The sequence below is a fragment of the Myotis brandtii genome, unplaced genomic scaffold, assembly GCF_000412655.1.
Source record: "Myotis brandtii unplaced genomic scaffold, ASM41265v1 scaffold166, whole genome shotgun sequence".
Lineage (NCBI taxonomy): Eukaryota > Metazoa > Chordata > Mammalia > Chiroptera > Vespertilionidae > Myotis > Myotis brandtii.
This window is the reverse complement of record NW_005356087.1, coordinates 755,821-763,298: the sequence shown is the minus strand read 5'-3', so window position 1 is coordinate 763,298 and position 7,478 is coordinate 755,821.

Genomic DNA, 7,478 nt, shown 5'->3' with positions numbered 1-7,478 from the left:
TTTTTTTTTTTTTTTAGTTTTATTCATTTCAAATGGGCCGGATCTGGCCCGCGGGCTGTAGTTTGCCCACGGCTGTACTAGAGGCTCGAAGCACGAAATTCGTGCAAGAGTAGGCCTTCACAGCCCCAGCTGCCTTGGCCCTCGTGGCCACACCCCCCGCCCACTGGTTGTTCCAGAAGGTTGTTCTGGAAGGTAGTTCTGCCATCCGGTCTAATTAGCATATTAGCTCTTTATTATATAGGATTATATATGTGTCCTATCTTTCCATTGCCCCCCCACACCCTCACTCATGCTCTCACCCCCCTGGTGTCTGTGTCCATTGGTTAGGCTTGCATACATGCATACAAGTCCTTTGGTTGATCTCTTATCCCCCCCCGCAACCCTTCCCTGCCTTCCCACTATACTTTCACAGTCTGTTCGATGCTTCTTTGCCTCTATTTTTGTTCAACAGTTTATAATGTTCTTTATATTCCAAAAATGAGTGAGATCATGTGGTATTTATCTTTCACTGACTGACTTATTTCACTTAGCATAATGCTCTCCAATTCCATCCATGCTGTTACAAATGGTAAGAATTCCTTCTTTTTTACAGCAGCATACTATTCCATTGTGGAGATGTACCAGAGTTTTTTAATCCACTCATCTGCTGATGGGTATGGTATTTAGGCTGTTTCCAAATCTTAGCTATTGTAAATTGTGTTGCTATGAACATAGGGGTGCATATATCCTTTCTGATTGGTGTTTCTGTTTTCTTAGGATATATTCCTAGAAGTGGTATTACTGGGTCAAATGGGAGTTCCTTTTTTAATTTTTTGAGGAAATGCCATACTGTTTTCTACAATGGCTGCACCAGTCTGCATTCCCACCAGCAGTGCACGAAGGTTCCTTTTTCTCCACATCCTCACCAGAGCTTGTCGTTTGTTGATTTGATGATGATAGCCATTCTGACAGGTGTGAGATGGTACCACATTGTCGTTTTGATTTGCATCTCTCAGATGATTAGTGACTTTGAGCATCTGAGAAGATGTTTTCATATGTCTCTTGCTTTTATGAATGTCCTTTTTCGAAAAGTGTCTATTGAGGCCCTTTGTCCATTTTTTGATTGGATTGTTTATCTTCCTTTTGTTAAGTTGTATGAGTTCCGTGTAAATGTTGGAGATTAAACCCTTATTGGAGATAACATTGGCAAATATGTTCTCCCATGCAGTGGGCTTTCTTGTTGTTTTGTTGATGGTTACTTTTGCAGTGCAGAAGCTTTTTATTTTGATGTAGTCCCATTTGTTTATTTTCTCCTTAGTTTCCATTGCCCTAGGAGCTGTATCGGTAAAGATATTGCTACGACAAATGTCTATTTTGCTGCCTATGGTTTCTTCTAAGATTTTTATGGTTTCCCATCTTACATTTAAGTCCTTTATCTATTTTGAGTTTATTTTTGTGTATGGTGTAAGTTGGTGGTCTAGTTTCATTTTTTTGCAAGTATCTGTCCAGTTTTCCCAACACCATTTATTGAAGAGACTGTCTTGTATCCATTATATGTTCTTGCCTCCTTTGTCAAATATTAATTAAGCATAATGGCTTGTATCAATTTCTGGGTTCTTTGTTCTGTTCCACTGGTCTATATGTCTGTTCTTGTGTCAGTACCAGGCAGTTTTGAAAACAGTGGCTTTGTAGTATAGCTTGATATCTGGTATTGTGATCCCTCCAACATTGTTCTTCTTTCTCAAGATTGCTGCAGCTATTCGGGGTCTTTTTTTATTCCACATTCATTTTTGGAGAATTTTTTCTAGGTCTTTGAAGTATGTCGTTGGTATTTTAGTGGGGATTTCATTGAGTTTATAGATTGCTTTGGGTAGTATGGACATTTTAATGATGTTGATTCTACCAATCCATAAACATGGTATATTCTTCCATTTGTTAATGTCTTCCTCTATTTCTTTTTTTAGTGTCCTGAAATTTTCTGAGTACAGCTTCTTTGTCTCCTTGGTTAAGTTTATTCCTAGGTATCTTAATATTTTTTGGTGCAATAGTAAATTGGATTATTTTTTAAATTTCTCTTTTTGTGAGTTCATTATGAGTGTATAGAAAAGCTATAGACTTCTGGGTGTTAATTTTGTATCCTGCTACATTGCCAATTCATTTATTAAGTCTAGTAGTTTTTTGATGGAGTCTTTGTGGTTTTCTATGTACAATATCATGTCATCTGCGAATAAGGACAGCTTTACTTCTTTTCCAATTTGGATGCCTTTTATTTATTCTTGTCTGATCGCAATGGCTAGTACTTCCAGAACTATGTTGAACAGGAGTGGTGAGAGTGGGATCCCTGTCTTGTTCCTGTTCTGAGGGGAAATGATTTTAGCTTTTGCCCATTGAGTATGATGTTGGCTATGGGTTTGTCATATATGGCTTTTATTATGTTGAGGTATTGTCCTTCTATTCCCACCTTGCTGAGAGTTTTTATCAAGAAAGGTTGTTGGATTTTGTCAAATGCTTTTTCTGCATCAATGGATATGATTATATGATTTTTATCTCTCTGTTTGTTTATGTGGTGTATCACATTTATTGATTTGCAGATATTGTACCATCCTTGAATGCCCGGAATAAATTCCACTTGGTCATGGTGTATGATCTTTCTGATGTACTGCCGGATCCGATTTGCTAGAATTTTGTTGCGGATTTTGGCGTCTATGTTCATGAAGGATATTGGCCTGTAATTCTCTTTCTTTGTGTTGTCTTCATCTGGTTTTGGGATTAGGGTAATGCTGGCTTTGTAGAAAGAGCTTGGAATTGCTTCTTCCTCTTGAATTTTTTGGAATAGTCTGAGGAAGATAGGTTTTATTTCTTCTTTGAATGTTTGATAAAACTTCCCTGTGAAGCTGTCTGGCCCAAGGCTTTTGTTTGTTGGAAATTTTTTTATTACTGCTTCAATTTCCTCCATAGTTATTGGCCTATTCAGATTTTTTTCTTATTCCTCCTGGTTGAGTTTTGGAAGGTCGTGTTTTTCTAGAAATATGTTCAGTTCTTCTAGGTTGACCAGTTTGTTGGAATAGTGTTGCTCATAGTATTTTTTAATGATTCTTCATATGTCTGTGGGGTCTGTTCTATTTCACCTCTTTCGTTTCTAATTTTGTTTATTTGGGTCCTTTCTCTTTGCTTCTTGGTGAGCCTGGCTAGAGGTTCATCAATCTTGTTTATCCTTTCAAAAAACCAGCTCTTGGTTTCATTGATCTGTTGTATTTTTTTTTGTTTGTTTTGTTCTCTATGTCATTTATTTCCACTCTGATCTTTATTATTTTCTTCCTTCTGCTCACACTGGGTTTTGCTTGTTGCTCTCTTTCTATTTCTTCAAGTTGCAGAGTTAGATGTTTTATTACCCATTTTTCTTGTTTTTTTAGTTAGGCCTGTAATGCTATGAACTTCCCTCTCAGGACTGCTTTTACTGTGTCCCAAAGATTTTGGGTTGTATTTTCATTGTCATTTGTTTCCAGGATGTTTTTTTATTTCTTCTTTGATCTCCCTGGTAACCCACTCATTCTTTAATAGTATGCTATTCAGCCTCCAAGTGTTTGAATTTTTGTAATAGTTTTTACTATAGTTGATTTCTAATTTTATGCTATTACTAGGAGCCCAGCGCACGAAATTGTGCAGCCTTCCCACCCACCCGCCACCCTGCCTTGACACCCGAACTTCTCCATGCAGAGGTCCAGCTTGCCTGGCCTAGACCCCCTAGCCCTCTCGCCTTTTCTGGCCACTTTAAGCCGCTCCCTCAGTCCCTCAAGTCGCCTTGGGCTGGTTCCACCTTCTCCGGTTGCCTCACTGCACCACCCCATCTCCGGAGCAATGTGGGGGCTCTGCCCCATCATGGTGCCTGAGGAGAGTGTGGAAACTTCCTGCCTCGCTGTGCTCCTTCCCCAGGCAGGTGAGCGGCGGGGAGCTTTGAGTGTGAGTGGTGGGTGGTGATGGACTGGTGAGGGGGGCACTACGGGCTCTCATCCCTGCCTTCCTGGGCATGGGCCTCCTACAGGCGCCTTTCTGCTTCCACCCCGTCTTCGGGAGCAATGCCCCATAGCGCAAATGCAGGCAGCCTCCTCCTTAGCGGTCGTGACTGTGACACCGTTAGGACCAATTAGCATATTACCTCTTTATATATAATAGATGACCTGAGAAGATGCTTTATATGATTTAAATCCTATTGAATTTGGAGAGACTTTGCCTGTGTCCCAATATGTGGTCTATCTTTAAAAATGTCCCATGTGCGGTTGAGAAGAATGTATATTCTGTAGTTTTGAGGTGGAATGTTCTAAAGATGTCGATTTAGTCCATCTGATCTAGAAAGTCATTTTGGATTGATGTTTCTTTGCTATTTTTTTTGTCTAGAGGATTTATCCAGTGATGTTAATGTGGTATTAAAGTCTCCTACTATGATTGTGTTGCTGTCAATCTTTCCCATGATATCTTCCAGAAGTTTTTTTTTTAGCTCCTGCATTGGGTGCATATATGTTTATCAGGGTTATATCCTCTTGTTGTATTGATCCCTTTAGTATTATGAAGTGGCCTTTTTTGTCTCTTGTTATGGTCTTCACTTTGAGGTCTATTTTGTCAGATATAAGTATTGCTACCCCAGCTTTTTTTTTTCATTTCCATTTGCCTGATAGATATTTTTACATCCCTTCACTTTCAGTCTGTGTGAGTCACTTGTTCTGATGTGGGCCACCTGTAGACAGCATATATATGAGTCATATTTTCTTATTTATTCAGTCACTTGATGTCTTTTGATTGGAGCATTTAGTCCATTTACATTTAATGTTATTATTGATAGGAACTTGTTTGTAGCCATTTATATTCTTTACTAGAGGCCTGGTGCACAAAAACTTGTGCACTGGGGAAGGGGGCCTCAGCCCAGGCTGTGCCCTCTTGCAGTCTGGGACCCCTCAGGGGATGACCACCTGCTGGCTTAGGCCTGCTCCCTGGTGGATTGGGCCTAAGCTGGCAGTCCATTGATTTTCTGTATTGTTTTTTTGGTCTCTATGTCATTTATTTCTGCTCTAATCTTTATTATCTCCTTCCTTCTGCTCACTCTGGGCTTTTCTTGTTGCTCTCTTTCTAATTCTTTGAGCTGTAGATTTAGATGATTTACTACCATTTTTTCTTGTTTGTTGAGGTAGGCCTGTAGAGCTATAAACTTCCCTCTCAGGACTGCTTTCATTGTGTCCCAAAGGTTTTGGATTGTTGTGTTTTCATTGTCATTAGTTTCCAGGATGTTTTTAATTTCTTCTTTGATCTCATTGGTAACCCAATCAATATTTAATAACATGCTATTCAGCTTCCAAGTGTTTGAGTATTTTGGGTTGTTTTTATTGTAGTTTATTTCTAATATTATGCCCTTGTGGTCTGAGAAGATGCTTGGTATGATTTCAATCTTCTTGAATTTGGGGAGACTTTGTTTGTGACCCAATATGTGGTCTATTTTTGAAGATGTCCCATGAGCACTTGAGAAGAACGTATATTTTGTTGCTTTGGGGTGAAGTGTTCTGAAGATGTCAATTAAGTCCATCTGATCTAGTGAGTCATTTAGGATTGCTGTTTCTTTGCTGATTTTTTGTCTAGCAGATTTATCCAGTGATGTCAGTGGTGTATTAAAGTCCCCTACTATGATTGTATTGTTGTCGATCTCTCCCCTGATGTCTTCCAGGAGTTTTCTTATGTATGTGGGTGCTCCTGCATTGGGTGCATATATGTTTATCAGGGTTATATCCTCTTGTTGTATTGATCCCTTTAGTATTATGAAGTGGCCTTCCTTATCTCTTGTTATGGCCTTCACTTTGAGGTCTATTTTGTCGGATATAAGTATTGCTACCCCAGCTTTTTTTTCATTTCCATTTGCCTGAAAGATATTTTTCCATCCCTTCACTTTCAGTCTGTGTGAGTCCCTTTTAATGAGGTGGGTCTCTTGTAGACAGCAAATGTATGGGTCATGTTTTTTTATCCATTCAGCCACTCGATGTCTTTTGATTGGACCATTTAGTCCATTTACGTTTAAAGTTATTATTGAAAGGTACTTGTTTGTAGCCATTTCTTTTTTTGTGTGGCTGTTTTCTTTCTGGGCTTTTAATTTCTTCTTTTTACACCAGTCCCTTTAGCATTTCTTGCATTGCTGGCTTGGTGGTGATGAACTCCCTTAGCCTTTTTTTGTCTGTGAAGCTTCTTATTTCCCCTTCAATTTTGAATGATAGCCTTGCTGGATAGAGTATTCTTGGATTCAGTCCTTTGCTTTGCATCACTTTGTAAATTTCTGTCCATTCTTTTCTGGCCTGATGTGTTTCTGTTGAGAAATCGTTTGATAATCTGATGGGGGATCCTTTGTAGGTAACTCTCTGTTTCTCTCTTGCAGCCTTTAAGATTCTCTCTTTGTCTTGTACATTTGCCATCGTTATTATGACGTGTCTTGGTGTGGGTCTTTTGGGATTCATCTTGCTTGGGACTCTCTGTACTTGTGTAACTTTTTTCTTCCCCACATCAGGGATGTTTTCTGTCATTATTTCTTCAAATAGATTTTCTAATCCTTGCTGCTCTTCTTGTCCTTATGACAGCCCTATTATACGTATGTTAGTCCATTCGTTTGGTATTGTTCCAAAGCTCCCTAAGGTTCTCCTGCTTTTTAATTTTTTTTCTGCAGTTGCTGTTCAGATTGGGCTGTTTCTCTACCTTATCATCTAACTCACTAATTTGGTCCTCTGCTTCTTCTAGTTTACTGTTAAAACCTTCCATGGTGTTTTTGATTGTAGCTATATCACTTTTGATTTCTTACTAATTTTTGCATAGTTGTTGATTTTCTCATCTATCCAGGTTATTAACTGTACGACTATTACTCTGAATTCTTTTTCTGTCATGTTGCATGCTTCAATTTCACTTATTTCCTTTCTTGGAGATTACTCTTTTTCTTTCCTCTGGGGATTGTTTCATTGTCTCCCCATTCTAACTATCACCAGAAGGTTCAAATGCCGAGTTGTGGGGGCCTGGGCCATGTGCAGTGGGAGTTTCGCACCACCCTAGTGTCACTGAAGAGCTCCGACACCAAGACGTGTGGCTGCCATGGGTCAGTGGGAGCTACGCTCACCGAGGATCAGAGTCACTGGTGCTCAATGCAGCCTTGTGTATGCACCTAGAATCAGGGACACCACCTGAGCCACGCTGAAAAAGAGACCCTGCTGGTGTGTACCAAAAATCAGAGTCCCCTAGCATGTGCCAGGAGTCAGAGCCCCCCTGTGTCCACGCCGAGAATCAAGTATCAGAGTTTCTGTTGCTTGGTGTGTTCTCGCACCGAGAATCAGGGTCCTTGTGCGTGATTGCACTGAGAATTGGAGTCACTGGCTCTTTTTTTTTTTTTACATGTTTTTTTTTTAAATTTTTTTATTGCTTAAAGTATTACAAAGGGTATTACATATGTGTCCTTTTTCCCCCCCGCCCTTGACAATCCCCTG